This window comes from Cyprinodon tularosa, unplaced genomic scaffold (assembly GCF_016077235.1).
Source record: "Cyprinodon tularosa strain WSP-4 unplaced genomic scaffold, ASM1607723v1 ctg219, whole genome shotgun sequence".
Taxonomy (NCBI): Eukaryota; Metazoa; Chordata; class Actinopteri; order Cyprinodontiformes; family Cyprinodontidae; genus Cyprinodon; species Cyprinodon tularosa.
Window position 1 is genome coordinate 433,093 of NW_024038819.1, and position 18,634 is coordinate 451,726.

General features: G+C 38.7%; 1 protein-coding gene across 6 annotated transcripts in view; it reads left to right on the forward strand.

The window, feature by feature from the left end:
- si:cabz01090165.1 (uncharacterized protein LOC100333421 homolog) overlaps nt 1–18,634 on the forward strand; it is a 472,423-nt gene that overhangs the window by 420,554 nt on the left and 33,235 nt on the right. The window lies entirely within an intron of this gene.

Consider the following 18,634-nt stretch of genomic DNA (forward strand, 5'->3'; position numbering starts at 1 on the left):
CTCTAACCTCACATTCTGCTTTTCTCTGCTGTGTTTTGTCTTTCATGGTGATATTGAGTTGACGGGAGGCTGTGAAGGGAAAGGCCTTTAGGGAGGTTTTCACCCTGACCTTGTGACCAATATGTAGGAAATAATGTCAGCGTAAACATCATCTAAAATCAGGATTTAAGGGAAATAGATTCAAGACAGAAGAGATATATGGCTGTTAGCTTAGATGATTTTATTGTTAAAGGGATTTTGGTGTGAAAAGGCAAGTTGAGGCACACAGTATTGATTATCAGATGTTTCCAGGGGGACCTGAATTACTGATGAGAACCTTTATCTTCTCCCATCGACTGGATTTTGCATCTCTTTTCTCAGGCTCCTATTTTTCCCATTGGTTTAGCACAGATTAAAAGTCTGTCAGTTGAAAACTGATCCAGCTAGCACCTCTTGACTCTCTTATAGTCTAGAGTTTTAAATACTGGTATGTAAACCGTTCCCTAGGCAGAACTGCCAGAGTTCATTAGAAACAGACCGTTGCCTGAAACACACTTGGCTTTTAGGCATTGTTGATAGATTTTTCTAGGGCCAGTAAGGAATGTTAGAGGCAGATGTGTCAAAATATTAATGTTTATTACTCAAGTAAAAGTAGAAATCCTACAGTTTAAAAATACTTTTATAGAATTTAGAGTATCAACTTAAGCTTTTTACTCAAGTAAATATAACCCATTGGGCTCCCACCTGGGAGAGTTTAGCTCTTTTATCACAAAGAGAATTGACTGATGGGGACATCTAGACATGTAGGATAGGGAGGGTGTAAATAAAATTATTTCCAAGTATTTTGGTAACAGTTTGAAATGAGCAAGAGTTCAATGCTCTTCTATAAAAATATTGTGTTCTTTCACTTTAAGAAGGGAAAATATTATATAGTTTCTATGTAAAGTACAGTTCAACACGAGGTGCAAAAGACTAGATTGCTGTTTATGTGTTTTTTGGTTCTGCCTAAGGTCAGTTGCTATTGGGTGATTACGCTTTTCCTGAATTCTAATTGACTGGGGGGCGGGACTAAGAGGAAAACAGAGAGAGAAGAGAGGAGACTCCGTGAAGTTGTGCTGCCAGCTACAATGATCAATAGTGTAATTACTGGCTATTACATACAAAAAAAAAAGTCTAAAAAAATAGAGTTTAGCTTTCCCAAAGTAAGAAGTCTTCTCCAAAGTTCTGCGTCTAAAGGCCAGTGCTGATTCTCTTCTAATTGAATTATTAATCTGGTATAAAACAAATGGAGGTCTTTTAGCACCTCCATACAGGATATGAAGGAGGAGCGGGTGGAGAAAAACTCCCATGATGGCTCAGATTTAGTGTTGTGAGTGATGAAGGATCCGAACTCGGCTCTATTTCACTGAGGTTGTAGCCGATGCATTATTCACCCAGCTGCCACAAGAAGACGGAGAGACGCTCGTTTTTCTCTCTACATCCTGACGGCAGCCATCGTATCTCTTAACAATATGAGCGCTGCACTATTCAAACCATTTAGATGAAACACACTGCCCCTTTGACATGTTTAAACGGCATTTATCTTGGATCATTTTATTACCCCGGATTCTAATTTGTTCTCAGCCAAAGGCACAGGTGATAATATGAAGCATAATACTTTATTATTATGAAGAACCAGAAGATTTTTCTTCTCTGCAGTTCTTCACTTTATCCCAGCATGAGATGTAATTAATTTAGCCTCCTATCTCTGTCGCAGATGCCTGAGCTGCTACTCCTTTTATGTTCTAAAAAAACAACAACAACAAATAACACAAACCGACCAGAACACTGAATTGCTTATGCATGATGTCTTATTTCTCTGTTTACTGTAACAGGAACTCTTAAAGAAGAATTTCTACAGTTCTTCAAGACTTTTAATTTACTTCCTGTTGTTATATGTTTTCAAACTGCCAGAAGAAACTGATTTGTTTTACAGAAATTATCCCAAATGACAATTACATTTTTCAGTTAATTACAATTGTCTAAAGTTAGTTTTTTTTCCCAGGACAAACAGGTCATGTTTTTATTGTTAATATATATTTGAAGAAAGCATGTGGCCACAGTTTAAGGGAAAAATCCACTCCAGCAGAACCAGGACCTTGCTCAACATAAGCAGATAAGAGTTTTAATGGAGATAGGCTAATTCTCCTCAGTTAGGGAGCCTCAAACCGTGACTCCAGCCAAGCAAAGTTTCAGATTCAATAGAGTCATTCTTTTACCTTTAGCCACTCCCACCTAAAGGCCAACCATATCACACACAATAAAAAATTGATAGTTATATTGTTGTTATCATCTCGAGGAAATGTGTGAAACAATTTTACAGTCGGAATGCTTGTGGCGCCCCCTAAGAAAAGGTGCTGTGAGTGGGAAGCCATATTGTCCACATTGACCTTGGAACATGCTATGCACAGCAGAGGCAGTTTTTTTACACAGACTAAAGGTGTTTGGTGTCAGTAAGGACATGTTTTTTTTATTTCATCAGGCAGTGATGGAGAGAGTCATGGAGTATAGGATGATGGTGTGCTTTGGCAATCTCGCCACAGACCAAATCAAAGCTGCAGCACCTTTACAGAAAGCTATAATAGAGCTTGGGAGTAATAAAAAAGTTCCCCCATCTATGAATGAGTCGTCCTCCCTCAGGCAGGGTCGGAGGTTACCCATCCTGCTGATTTCTAACAGAATACAAGCTCTTTGTTTTTGGCAGAATATCCCAAAAACAGAATTAAACCTTTTTAAATACGCCTTTGTACCCACCGCCATTAAATCTTATATAGAAATCCTACATAAATCTTTACATTGAAGCCTGGGAAATGTGCAATAATCTGGTGTTCGGCTTGTGTTAATTTCATTTAATGTTTTTTTTTTCCTATAATACCATTTATTAGTAGGATGTGTCATGGCTGTGTATATAGCCTATGCATACAGCTTCAGCTTTTCTGTTTGATTATCTGTAAAATCAGCTGCTATGCTGCATTGTAGACTTCTGGATCCAGAACAAATTGTCCCCAGGGACAATACAGGCTACTCAGTGGAACAGTGGGTAGCACTGCTGCCTTGCAGCAGGCAGGTTCTGAGTTCGATTCCCGGCACAGGGTCTTTCTGCATGAAGTTTGCATGTTATCCCTGAGCATTCTCTCCAGGTACTCTGGCTTTCACCCACAGTCCAAAAACATGACTGTTATGTTACTGGCTTCTCTAAATTCTCCTTAGCTGTGAGTGTGTGTGAACAGTTATTTGTCCTGTTTGTCTCTGTATTGCCCTGCAAAGGACTGACGACTTGTCTCTTGCCCGTAGACAGCGGAAGATAGGCCCCACACCTCTTGTGACCCCACCTTGGGATAAGCGTAACGGAAAATGGATGCATGGACAATATAGTCTACACTATAGTTTATTCTATTCTTCCACATAACACAAAGCTTCCACACTCATCAGCAGCACAGGTTAAGATGTGTAAACAGCTCGGAATTAAGTTCAGCTTCAACTACCAATACGTTGTAATTACTGGCCAAATATTGTCCATTCTGGAACAGAAATGTTTCTAACTTGGATGCTAAAAATGGGCTAAATACACCAGCTAATGCCAATGAAATCCTCCAAATGCATCCGAGCATTGCATTTAAATGTCCTTTAAAGTTCAGGTTGTACTGATTAGGGTCCACTCCACACTGGAGAGAATTTGTGTTCTATCATTTAACCCTTTGGATCCATTTTGTTCTGTTGTTTTGGATTGGAAACATATAAGTAACTCTTACTGTTTGACTAACAGATAAGTTTATGGAAAGGAAAGGCAGGTTTATTTCTTCAGCAAATTTCTGTAGCAAGACTATTCAAAGTGCTCTATGTTAAAAAATAAATAAATAAGAGAGTAAAACATTGTAGGCAAATATATTGTAGTTGTATAAGGGTGATTAAATAATTGGAACACAAATAATGGAAGAGAATAATAATGTTTATTGAAATAAGATGATTAAACAGTAAAAAAAAAAAATAATATCAATGATAAACTGATTGATATGGAAAATAAAGGAATGTTGGACAGAAAACCTGACCCTGCTCAGATAGGTCACTTATAATAAATATGTTTACAGTCTCGATTGTAAGTAACTGAGGGTTTTCGCACTTTTACAATTTTCTGGGAGTTTGTTTTATGTTCGAACTAAAAGCTGATTGTTTGTGTTCGGTTCTGGATCGCAGAGAGGATTTGAATGAGAGAACTTCAGCGGTCTGGCTGTTTATCCACTGAAATTTATAATGTATTTTGGATCGAAGGACTTTAGAACTGAGTTAAGGCATTTTCTTAGTGTTAGTGAGGACACAGGCAGTTGCATTCTGTCTAGGTGATAAATTTAGGCGGACCTGCATTAAATAATTCTACCAGAGATTCAAGGTGAGACTTTAGTCCTGGAGATGTCCGTTAGATGATAGAAGGACGACTTTGTCACTATGAGCCTCTGAAGGATCAGGTCTGAGTCCATCACTACTAGACTGTTGCGGTGAACGTCCCCTCTGTTTAAAGCAGCCGTTTGAGCGTGAGCACGCCACTTATCTAGCTCTGAAAAGAGCATGAATTCTGTACTTATCATCTTTGATGTTAGTATATTGATGTGTATAATTAACCACAAAAATATAAAATGTTTTGAATATTCCACTTGAGAGTATTACGGTTGCCACCATCTATATTAGAGGGAACAAAATGGTAGGGGTGGCCAAAGGGGTGGCAAATGATTGGCTAAGGGTGGCCATGGCCACCCCTGGCCCCCCATCTAGCTCCACCCTTGCCTGAAGCTTGCTTTATTTAGTCGGGGAAATGCTGGCGTAACTTGGTTTCTGTAATTTTGTTGACGTGTGGTTGAAACGGTCCAACTTAATGTGTTTGGCACTGCTGCACGAAGCATTTGTATCTTTCTTCCTGCGTGTGATTAAAATGGACCATGAGTATTCCACAGCTAAAATGAAACTTCATAGGTTGTGTTATGAATATTTAAAACGTGCTGAAAATCACTTTCATAAATATTTTTAATGATACATTTCTCAGAACTGACTCTTACAATGTGCAACATGGTAAATGTTTTGTTTGGTTTCATCTTTTTAAGGATTTTCACCTAATTAATTAATGATTAACTGTAAATAACACAAGTAGAAAAATAATAAAGTAAAAGATGAAATAACAGTTTGGTCATTGAGTGGGGCCCAGTTAATGTTCAGCTTGATAAAACCCTTTAAGTGTGGGAATAGCAAAGCAAAGAAATAATCACTTGACGCAGACCCAGATTAATACACCCAGATCCAGATTGGTGGTTTCTAGCTGCATTAACTGAAGCTCTTTGATAACTAATCCAAAAACTATAATTTCACTATTTTTATTGCTTAATCTGAAAAAAGTTTTGGTGCAATATAGAAAATGCAGAATGTGATTCTGTCATTGATAACTGAGCAGGAACCCAGTCTGTTCTGGAAGGGGCTCAGGAGAGCATGAAGGACAGAGACAGTATTGTCTGAACATCTGTTTTTGAGAAGGGAAGAGCCTGAGGTGATGAATCAGCTCTGCTCCAGTCCTGCTGCTCTCAGAGACCCTACCTGCAGTCTCTCAGTCACACCTCGACCTCTTCCTTTTCACTCTCTCCTCATTTTTACATTCATGCAATGCAACTGTCAGTTCCCAGAGGCTCGACTTTTTTTTATCTAACCTCTATCTGCTCACCTCTGGTTGAACAGGGACTTTCCTGTAGCACCAGACACCTGAATTATAGATTAGACATACGTTAGTATGGTGAGCCTGGAAATATGGAGTAATGCTCTTACTTTGTTACTCCATGTTAAAGTTGCCATCTTCCATCTTTATTTACCAACATCTTTAACATGATTTTCTTATTCATTCTTAGTCAGTACCCACATTAAATCCTTTGAAGCTTCCTGAAACGAACGTAGTGCAGTTCAATCAGATGCATAATTTTTGCACGGTCATGATTTGCATCTTGTTCTAAGGTGAGTCATCATGGTGTTTTTTTTAAAGAGGAGAGATCAAAAAGATTGTTTTATTATTTAATAATAGGGACATGAGATCTCTTCTCGATTAAGGTCTCTTTTTACTTATTTTGAATAGATATTTTAAGTTTAAAACTAAAGCTCAAGTAGAAAATAAAATCAGATCTGCAGAAATTAGGAAAGCAGAGATTTTATTTAATGAAGCACTTCCGGAAACTTAACAGAAACACATTTTTAAGAAACTAAACAAAAACTAAATAATTAGTGAATAAGCTGCCCTATGTCTGCTGTGTCATGGATAGGTCCAAAATAACAACCAAAAAAAAGCATTATTTTTGCAATTGTTTTTGGTAGAAATGGAACACGACAGATTTTTTTACACACCAGAAAATTTCTCCTTAGCCATCCTCCTGTTTAATGAACCAGTGTGTCTAGGAAGAGGGAGCAGACACAGTGCAAGGCCTGTAATCGGACAAGTCGTATTAGGTCAAAAGGAAGGACAAAGTATAGCAGTTTTACTGCTTCACAGAGTGTCTCCTTTGTCTTTTAACTGGCTGTGTGCATCACATCAAAGTCTGTCCCCCGGAGAACAGTGCAACTAAGGGTTGTTTGAAGGACTGCTGCTTGGAAACAGAAGGGATCCTTCTGTGTGTTTCCTTAATGCTTTATGACTAAATAACTTCTCAGGTATGGATGGAATATATCAACAAATTGATAAATGATCCATCAAACCAGTCAGAAAGATGAGTTTTAATTTTTGTGCAAGAGATCAAGGAGATCCAAGGGTGCTGGGAAGATCTCAAGAAGATTTAGAGACAGGGTTGCGTTGGCAAAAGGGCAGAGCTTGCTCAGAAATGGCAGTAAGCAGGCGTTTTGTTGATCTTAATGAGGGCAGCTTAGAGGTAATTTCCCTCCAAAAGACACCTGCTAGACTGATGCTCTGTAGTTGGCAGGACTGGACTGCAGAGGTTAAGGTGTTTTCTCGAAGGAACCCTCCTTCAGGCTGTTTGGAACATCTGGGCGTACAGTCACTTGCTCTCCCAGTTCAGCAGGAAGTCAAGCTGCTGGGTCCCTGAAGGGGACATGTCCAAACCATATTCCTGCACAATAATGTCATTTGAAAATAACTTTCTGCAAAATGAAAAACATACAAAATGGATGAGAATACCAAAAAACGTTTATTGAACCTGGCAAGCAGAACAGCAACAGTCTGCCACTGTTCTGAAAACAACAGAACTGACATCAGCATTTAAAGGACAGACATTTGGAGCAATTAGCAAAAAAAAAAGGAAGAGTGGCCCCCAAGGGTATCATTGAATAAACATAGAGCAGACACATATTTATTACTAGATGATGATGGGAAATTGTCCCCAACAGGTAAATACATGGCCACACACCCACACACACTGTGAATGACTAAATGAACACAGAGCTAAAAGGAAACAGACATATAACTTCATGTAGTTTTTCTATAAAGCCTTGAACACTTCTGCAGTGTTTGTAACTGATCTTCAGTTCACCACTGAACCATAAAGCCCTAAACTTTGAATAAAACAACATATCTATCAGTGTGAAAACCTTGTACGTCACTTTCAGAAGGAAGATCTCACCTCCTCCTCGTCTTCCATCCTCCAGACTTGAGAGACTCAAAGATTCAGCCTCCTTCTTCATTTCCTTCACCTTTCCTCTTCCTGCTTCTGCTCTAATAATCTTCAGCTTCTGCATTAATGTAAAGACATTCTCTTTGTTGGAGCTGATTAAAATGGGAGAATTTTGAATTCTGTTTAATGGTACTATTAATGTCAGGAGGGATAGGAATTCCAAGTTAGTTCATACATTTTAGAACTATTTTCTTAGGTCTCAGATATGATCATAATGACAAGACTTCAAACTGTTATATAACTAAACTGATGAACAAAGTGGAGGATGTGTTTTCATAACTGGAAAATGCCAGTTTTTGTCTGATGGACCCAGATGTGAGAGTGAGTCATCTAAAGCTATAAGAGCTTTATTTATAAAGCTTGTAAACCAGAGGGTCAAAGTATTAGTGACAGAAGAGATAAGCAACAGTCATATGGTATATACACTAATATTAATATCTATAAGAACCCAAATAAATAAAACAGTTCTACATTAAATACTGAACAATCAACCAATCTCTAGATTTAAATCAAATGTAAAGGAACAAAAAACAGGCTTACCATATATCCTCTAATATAGGACAGGGACTTTATTTCACTCAGTTACATCTTGGTCCAGGCTATTATTGGAAGGAGGCCAGAATTAGAGGCAGGCCTCTATTTCTATTTGATCAAAACAGACTACCAGTGGAATAATTAAAAACGAGATTTTGTGTCTCTTTGAACCTACAAAATACTAGGTTCATTTATTGAAAAATACAGTTACCATAACGGTATACAGAACAGCAGCTGCAATTTTTCTGCACAGCAATACGAAAATAAAAAAAGACACAGAATTGAATCTTGTTTTTAAAGCAGTTTTTAAAAAAATTAATGGAAACTGTTCTGCTATAACAGCGAAAATTTATTTGAGGCAGGCTAAGTGGAAGTAGGCTACCAGTATCATATATTACAAGGGAAATTCAGAACAACGAAGGCCAACGAAAATCTGTCATTTTAACGCTGCCTGGTTACCACCAGACCTACTGGTAATCATGTGCGTCTTTCAGATCAGAACGATTGTGTTAGGTCACTACAATCTCTGTGTAAGTATGGAACTTCCCATTTTAATGGCTTGGATTCGTTCGCAAACATTGCCCCCCTGTGGTACTTGCAGAGGTGTCAAGTAACGAAGTACAAATACTTCGTTACTGTACTTAAGTATACTTTTTAGGTATCTATACTTTACTAGATTACTTATTTTTCCTCCTACTTTTGACTTCTACTCATTACATTTTCACACAAGTATCTGTACTTTCTATTCCTTACATTTTTAAAACAAACGTTACGCGTTACTCTTGGCTTTGGTTTTATGCAGAGGTCACGGATTAGCGAACCGCGGTCCGGTGTTATGCCAAAAAGTGCTTGCCTGCCGAGATATGCATCCCCAGTCGCGGGAGCGCGTCTCGCTCTGTACAACTGCATATCAACAAGGAAAACGCATTAAAATATGACTAATGGAGCTACTTGTTGTTATATTAATGAAATAAAAACATTTAGATATACCTCTCGTGGGAAACAAATTGTGGTTATTTGGCAGATTCATTTACAAAAGTACGTGTGTTATGAACAACATTAAATCCAAAGATTTTGTCTGAGGTACGGCTGATTTATTTGTTGTAGTCCTGTTATTCACACACAACAATAAACAGTGATAGCCGACGTGAGTTTGGAAACTGCAAAGCTTTGTCTTAAGCGGCACATCAAACACGCATCTACACAGCACAGCGTTCACAGACCAGCGTTACGCCAACAAGGCCTCCCTCATTCTTGGCCCTATCTCAAAGAATTTTTCGAAATAGTTGAAAAATGAGCTTACAATTCAAATAGTGACATCTGGCTGTTTATTTAAAGGTTACTTCATACTTTTATACTTTAAGTATTATATAGTATAATTTAAGTAGTTTTTGGAGCACATACTCTTTCACTTTTAAAGAGGTCAAGTTGATACTTCAACTTTTACCAGAGTGTTTTTAAACTGCAATATCTATACTTCTACTTAAGTAACAAATGTGTGTACTTTTGACACCACTGGGTAATGTATGTTACTATCACAAGTTGTTGAGGACTGCCCAGGAACATCATTGGTTCTAATTATAGCCCCGGCCTGTATACGATTCCGGCCAGTATTTACCCCCTCCAACAGCGAGACCGGCCACTGTTAGAAGCCTGGCCGCTAATGGAATACAGGCCGATATTAGAGGATTTACGGTAATCAGGTATATGAAAAATATGATAGTTGATGGCCGCATGTACAACCACACAACAAATGGTCTGGTAATTCTTTCATTTAAATATATCTCTCATATATTACTGTATTTCACTTTTTTACTTTGATTTTGCATTGGTTAACTGCACACAGTTAGTTGACTCCTTTTGTCATTTTTTGCTTGTTTGGTTTGCTGTAAATCAATATAAGCCTTATTTGAGTTGACAGTTTGTGGGAGGCTGTCATGTGGGGTGGCCAGTAAAAGAAAGAAGGCCCGAGCTGCAAAGGATCTGGACTCATCCACTTACTTTAAGAAGGGTTGTAGGAAGGGTTTAGGTTTTTCTATTTGGTTTTGTTTTCTGTAATTAAATTAATTACCTCCACCGACATTATTAGAGTCCCATCCGCTAATGGAATACAGAGCAATATTAGAGGATTTACGGTAATTAATAACAAGAACAAAGATCAACACCTCTGATGGTTTAAATATTCAAAGACAGACAGGGAGGAGGCCTGTCTGATGTCAAATAAGGTCTTCCATAATCTGGGAGCAGCTAAATGAGCTCAGTCTTGTTTATATTTTATCAGGTTTTATAAGTTTGGTTTGGTAAACCACCACCAATGCAAAAAAAAAAATGCTGGTATCGCAATCACTACAACAGAGAGCAGCTGGAGTGAAGAGACTGTTCTGCCGCCTCTGATAGCAGTTGTACTGGTGGGCTCAGCCCCAGCACCTGCAACCCAGTAGTGTGATTGGATTAAACAAGCCCTTCCTGCCAAAATTCTCCTGTTTCAAATTTCCTGCACAGCATTTAGGTAATGAAACGTTCTCACTTTCTGTGGCACCGGCTTGGTTTGCTAGATGGCAGTGGCTGTATAAGGTGAAAGAGACTGATCATATTTTGTGTGTCGTTTGTCTGAAAGCAGCCGGGAAAAAAGTCATAACAAGAGACAATGAAGTATATTTGAAAATAAAGTAGTGAATCTTATTCTATTTATTTATTTTTATTTGTTGTTTTTTAAATAGGTAACTAGGCTCATCGCATGGTGACCAGATTTCTGAAATCCAATTCAATTAAATTCAATTTCAATTCAGTTTATTTATATAGCACCAATTCACAACACATGTCATCTCAAGGCACTTTACAGTTCAACCAGATCATACAGTCAAGTTGATTCAAAGCTTTCTATCTAAGGAAAACCAGTTGATTGCATTGACTCAAATGCAATCCCTCATGCTAAGCATGCTTGTAGCGACAGTGGAGAGGAAAAATTCTCTTTTAACAGGAAGAAACCTCCAGCAGAACCAGGCTCAGTGTGAGCGGCCATCGGCTGAGGCCAACTGGGGTTCAAGGAATCAGAAGCAGAGACACAAAAAGCAGCTGTAAAAGGCGGCCCCGACCAGGAAATACACAGCCAGGCAGACGAGCACCGAGCCAGCTCCCATGTCAGAGGATGAAGAGAGCACATCCAGCCAGTCACGGTCAGAGAAACAGGACTACACTGGAAAACAGGCCGATCTCCAGCATCTCTAAACAAGGGTGTTGATGGAAGCAGCTCAGCTGATATTTCTCTCCAGGATGGAGTCACAGCCAAACAGGATCAGACGAGGCAAAGCTACTATGAGAAAAAGCAGAGACAGAAATTAAGGGTTAAATGTTCAAAATAGTTGTAGGTATTAACTGCCTTGGGAGATATCAGTAGGTCAGACTGAAAGATTGTTGCTACTCCTCCTCCTCGCCAGAACTTCTGGGTATGTGAAAATTTAAATAGCCTCATTTATGCTCACGTAATCCTCTTGCTGCAGCCAGGTTTCTGTAAGGCAACATAAGTCAATGTGATTATCACAAATCAAGTCATTAACTAGCAGACTTTTAGAGGAAAGAGATCTTATGTTAAACAGACCACATTTAATCATTTTAACTTTTTCCCCAATTTGATTTATTTTAATTTTAATTAGATTATCATGATTTACTCCTTTTGGAATATTTTCTAATTTATTAGATTTTGGTCGTAGGCAAGACACTGTCTGGATGGAGTAAAGGGTGGGTAACAGTAGAGAAGCTGCAGAGATGTGTGTTAAACTACAACTCTGCTTCCTGGTCTGCACCTTGGGTGGTCAGGGTTTTGGAGGACTAATAAATGTGGCCAGATTCCTAGAAAGAAGAGCTGCACCATCCAAAGTGGGATGGAATCTGGAGACAAAAATCTGATCTCCTCGGGTGCCGCACAATGGCAGCCCACTGCTCCTTAAGGGGATGGGTTAAATGCAGAGAGTGAATTCTGTTGCTTTGTTCTTCTGACAGTGTGATGGCAATAAATTTGAATTCTAATTCCTCTATAATTCTAAGATAAACTGTAGGTCCCCAATAATTTCTAAAAACATCTTTAGGTTATCCTTTTTGATCCCTGGAGAACCATAGCAGATTAACACCTTACAAAGAGTTTTCAGTGATTCTATTTAATTTTTTCTGAGTCTATATACTCATTCCAGCTGCAACCAATGGTTTGTCTTACTTTTTGTTGATTAGCTTGGTTTATGTTAAATTTCCAGTCCTCATCTTTAGTAAAACAAACACATCAAAGCCCTTTTTTCTTATAAACCTAGGCATGAACCAAACATTTATCACAATGATCAGCCCAATTCAAATCAAATGAACAGATTAACACTTGGTAGCTGAGACCGGTTCTGATAACAAACTTCCTCATCTGTTTTAAAAGTGCTGCACTCCGTTCTTCATCTTTACGTCAACAGCTGCCAACAAGCTACTGTACCTAACAGCTAGACTAACCAACAACAGACTAAGCTAACAGTGCCCAGCATGCTCTTTCTACCTTAATAATAGTCTACACGCAACATTTGTCCTCTCATTCATTAAACTGTAAAATCAGGGACATTTCCAGGGCGGCTTTAGCCAGAGACAGGTGGTCCAAAGTGGGGACTGTCCCTGAAACTCAGGGTCGTCTGGTAACAGTAGCTCATAGGTCTTTTGTCCAAAAAATATAGATATATATATTTTACAGCACCCCCTGTTCAAAATTACTTCCAGTGGCCCTGAGACTTTGTGCTTCTAATTTTAATATATTCAGAAGCCTTAAGGCTTTTATCTCATCTCTGAAAACTGAGAGCATAAACAGTAGCTGGTACAGCATGAAAAGGAGTGAGCCTTTGAGAGATCCTGCACACGAGGGGAGCACAGGCAAGGCCAGTGGCATCACTAGGCCTTTTTGGGAGGCCCAAAAAACCCCTAAAATGTTCTCAAGCCTCTCTAGAAAACTTTTATTTTCATTTAGTTTTTATAAATAACTGCTAAAAATCTGATATAATCTGGTCAAACTATGAGTTTAAATTAATAATCAAACAAATCTGTCATTACTAACTTAACAATGATCACGTGATCCATCCACCATCAGCTTCAGTTCTACCCTTTCCTTGTTCAAGAATGGACTGATCCTTCCCGTCATGTAAAATATCCAGAGATGTGTCACTCAAAGAAGCAGAGCTATGCAGGCAGAGAAAAGCGAGAAGAAAAAAAACATTAATTATAATGCGGCTATTGCCTGAAAAAACACATCTGCTCTGAATAGCTCCATATCTCACAAAAGAAGACTGGGAGATGTATAATAAGATGCTTTAAGCCCTCTGATTACATGAGGCTAAATATCAGACTTCTTTTTAGGAGAGGTTTGATCAGAAAGTGGCGATGGGCAATAGAGATGCAGTGGCTTGGACAAATATTTGTTTTACAATCTAGGTTTTTTTAAGGTAAAAAAAAAACTCTTACAACTCACTTTTGTATATAAACTGAATTAATCTGACAAAAATAGGTTCAGAAACAGCTAAATATTACTTTAATCCAAGTAATTAAAATATATGTAGGTGTTGAAATGACAAGTTTTATTCACATTTGTGCTGAAAATGTAACCGAGCAACTCCAAAACATTTGGGAACAAAACATGGTGGTGTTGTGACTGGAGGTCATGTAGGGTGACCATATTTTCATTTGGGAAAACCAGGACACCTTGGAGCGGGGGGGTGGGGGGTGGGGTGATATTGAAAGAACAAATGTCTCATCATCGGGATTTGCTCCGTGATCAGAGGAAATGTTACTTGGCGCAGAACAGTTGTGAAAATTTGAACTTCAGTTTGATATAATAATACAACTCTGTGAATAGTTCCGTTTGAGATCAATGAAAAATAGTTGTTTTAATGGTTATTGAGTCAGATATGTGGCGGTAATGTTTGGTTTATCTAAAGGTTTTAATCTGTTACTGTGTAAATGAGTTTGGCTGTAATTTAAGGACAGATTCTAATAGATCTGCAGAGTGGGAACTATAAATCTGATAGGATTTTAATTTTTTTATTGTTGTTTTGCACAATATGCTTAACTAAGTATTTTTTGTTGTTGAATATTAGAGATTTTGCAGATATATTTTGTAGATACATTGTTTAGATTTACTTATATATTTCTAACCCTTTTATAGAATAGAATAGAAAATCCCTTTATTGTCCCACAATGGGCAAATTTACAGCAGCAAAAAGATTATTGAAAATGGTCACACAAATGAGGACCTTAGAAAAATGTATAAGAATAACATAATAGGGAAGAGTTAAAATATAAAAAATAAAATTCTGTAAAGTGTTTTAACAATATAAAACTGGAAAATAAATAACCAATATGCAGCTATGGACATTTTTACAATAATGGATATTTGAAAATAGCAGCAACATCAGAGATGTGCAAAATGACAGCAGCAGGTTATTTAACTGACTAAGGTTTCTATCATTACATTTGATTTGATTTGTTCCTGCTCCCGCTGGTTGGAACCTTTATTCCACTCTGGATTCTTGTGAGTGTAGTCTTTGTTCACTTTAACTTTTAAAAAAATAAATAAACAAACAGTTTTGAAAACCTCGGTATTCATTCTTTTCCTGCTTTGTGTGTCAACTTTCACGGTTGCTAAGCAACAGAGCATATGGCGGTAAAACCCGCCGAAGGGAGGACCTGTTCGAATTTACAGACAGAACTCTTCCGGCCTCCTTATTTTCAAGGACTTCGAAGGATCCAGTCTAGGTAGACCGCGTCCTTGGAAGATGCAGCCCAGGTTTTCGAACAGAGCCTCTGATTACTCAGGGATTACGTCACACGGAGCGTCGTGCGCAATGAAATCAGGACATTTCCTCACTTTCTAAAAAAAACCCGGGACGCCCGGGACAGGACGTGAAATACGGATATGTCCCGGGAAATACGGACGTTTGGTCACCCTAGGTCATGGCCTTAGCCTTTATGTTGATAAATTATTATTACATTTATTGTGTGTCAAGATATTATGAAGGAAGTTTTGTCACTTTGTTGCCTTGAAAATCTTACATTTGTTGAAAGCATTTACACAGTGAGGTCTCTATGTTAAATCTGTTCAATTAGTGGAAAAGCATAATTTGTGTTCTGTGGCGACCGCTGTAACACCTGTAGGCCAAGCCCTGCTGTTCTTAAAACCTAGTGACATCTGACCTCTGGGCTGTACATGCAAAAAAAAAACAATAAAGAAACAACAGAAAGTACATGGCAGAAGAATAACATGAATAATTCAAGAGAATAAGATGAGTAATTGAAATAATAAAATAATTATAAAAACGAATAATGAAACTAAGGGAATGTTGATCTGAAAACTTTAATGTTCAGATAGTGAAGCAAAAGGCCGCTATAAACAAATAAATTTAGTAAACTATCAGCTGCTAAGGGTTTCAGCACTTTTATAAATACATTTTTCAAGGTTTTCCAGAAACATTATTCTCTTAATCCTGGAAAGGTTCTTTACTTAATAAAAGGTTTGGTTACCGTCTTAATGTTCCTCTGACAGCTCGATTCGGCTTGAGTTGATCACAACACCAAGATATCAAGCCTGATTATTTTCTAGCTGTAGACTAAAGCTTTGTGCTAACATTGAAATGCTCTTTATTTGGTTTAAAAGTCATTAGTTCAGTTCAGTTTTGATTTAGCTGATAAAAATGCATTCACATCCCCCCATTGATTACTATTTTGCATTGACTCAGGGCTTGACCGAGTTCATAGTAACCGGGTAATATTGTAATATAAATTTTATATTACAATATACAATAAATTATTGTATATGTGTATGTATTTATCATCTGCATAGTTATAATAACTTACGTTTATTATATTCAGAGGGGGAGATTGTAGATATTGAATAAGTACGTTTCAAAGATGGACCCTTGGGAACAACACATGTGATTTTTTTTTTGTCTCTGATGTAAACACCTTCTGGCACAAAAACGTCTCGGTCCTTCAAGCAAGCTTTAATCCTGAAAGGCCGACCAGTTTGCCAGGCACTCTAATAAAGTGTTTATTGCAGCACTAAGGTCCAATTTTATCAGCAATGTGGTTCCTCCACAGTCTATATTTGCACCGATGTTATTGAAAACTTTGCCAAGGGCAGTTTTTGTAGGTGACTGTGGTGAGCCGGAAAGCCCGAGTGAAAGACACTGAAGTGGCTGGTTTATTGTTAAAAAGGAGTTTAACTGCTGGCGATGGTAGAGTGCTACAGTTACAGGAGGTACCTGCCCACCCCGGCTAAAAAGGCATTAGTTTTCAGAAAACGCAGCAGACAGACCCAGTATCCAAGGTGAGACAGAAAGTGGGAAAGTTCAAAACGTTTATTAACACAAGACAAACAGAAGCACTGAGCTGTGGACCGCAGTGGCTCGAGGGGGGAGCACTCTGGTGGGGAAAAATACAGGTGACTGACCACATCTCTGACGGGACATGATTATCCATGTGACTGTGACTCAGTTACCTGGTTTAACAGTTCAGTCCATCTTCTCCTAGAAAGGCAGGATCCAGCCAATGGACTGCCAAATGAGCTGCAGTGCAGAGCCGCCCAGAGTGTCCCTGATGCTGCAACCTCAGTGAACAGGCAGGAATCCAATGCAGGTCAGAAAAAACAGATCAGACAGGACAGTTCTGGAATCCTGGAGTCCGCAGCCTGGTCAGGGGTTCCGATTCACACAGGAACAGACAGATCCAGGGTTCCAAGAATCCACAGAGGGTGAAGGCAGGTTCAGAGGTCCATGAGTCCAGCAGCAAGCTCAGACAAACATGCCAAGATGCTGACAGGCAGGCTCAGCAGTTGAATGACAGAGACACAACATGGTACCATTACAACTGTGAAACTTTAAACGGGTCTCCACCTAGGAGCAAGGACAACTACTGCTGGTTAGTTTTCTTCTGTTTTTAATCAAAATGAACCATTCCAGAGGCAATGGGAAGTAACACTGAGGAACTCAGCAACTGGTTTTATTCTACCAGTAAAGCAGCCTTGGATTTGGTTGCACCACTAAAAATTAGACTTCCAAAATCCAAGCGTGAACTGGTTAAATGAGGTCACTCGGGCTGCCAGGAGAGACTGCCGCAGAGCAGAACGCAAATGGAGAAAGGACAAATTACAGGTGTCTCTCCAAATACTAAAGTAATGTTCGCGCCGTTATCAAAGGATTGCTAAAGGCAGCCAAAGAAAATACCTGTTGGGTTTGATTGTATCAAATAGTCATAATCCTGCTATCCTATTCAAAATTTTTAACTCTGTTCTAAATGATTCACATAGTGGCTTTATGGAGACCTCACCTGCTGCATGTGAAAACTTCTGACACTTTTTTGATGAGAAAGTTGCTTCTATTAGGGCCCAGATTATCCCTCTTCTTATGATCCTTCAGTTGTGGTGCCTTGTTCTGGTGTTTTCCACAGCTTTGAATGTGTGAGCTTGCAATCATTGCAGGAGGTCGTTAGTCACTTATTTAAAGAAGTTTTCTCTACTATAGGTCCTTCTGTCCTTGCTCTTGTAAATAGCAGCTTGTCCTCAGGCGTTGTTCCTAAAACTCTGAAACATGCAGTTCTGCAGTCTCTACTTAAGAAACCAGTTTTGGATCCTACTGTTCTGGCAAATTATCGACCTATCCCTAAATTGCCTTTTATTTATACTTGAGAAGGTAGTCTGTAATCAGCTAATGGCTTATCTTAAAGAACATAATATATTAGAGGTTTTTCAGTCTGGTTTTAAACCATTTCATAGCACAGAGTCAGCCCTTTTAAAAGTTTTTAATGATATACTTTTAGCAACTGATTCAGGCGACGTTGTTGTTTTGGTGCTGTTGGATTTATCATCTGCTTTTGATACAGTTGATGATGTCATTTTACTTTCCCGTCTGGAACAGTGGGCGGGCATCGGTCACAGCTCTAGATTGGTTAGATCATATTTGGCTGAACGTACTTTTTGTGTCTGTCTTGATGACCATAGGTCCCCCTCTGTTCCACTGTCGTGTGGTGTCCCACAGGGCTCAGTTCTAGGCCCGCTCCTTTTCTTACTTTACCTTCTTCCTCTCGGCTCAATTTTTTTTTTAAATGGGATTGCCTTTCACTGCTATGCAGATGACACACAGACATATTTAACGCTAAAGAAAGTAAACTCCACGTCTCGTTGGTCTCTGTTTTTATGTCTTGAAGATGTGAAGGCCTGGGTGGCCCTAAATTTTTTGAAACTCAATGAAGACAAGACAGAGGTAATGATCTTTGGCAGATCCATTGCTGATTCCGTGACCAGTCTTGGCTCCTTGGCTCAGTACGTTAAGCCGGTTATTACTGATTTAGGGGTTAAGATGGATGCTGGTCTTAAGATGGAAGTGTACATCAGAGCCGTTATAAAGTCCAGCTTTTTCCACTTAAGGCAG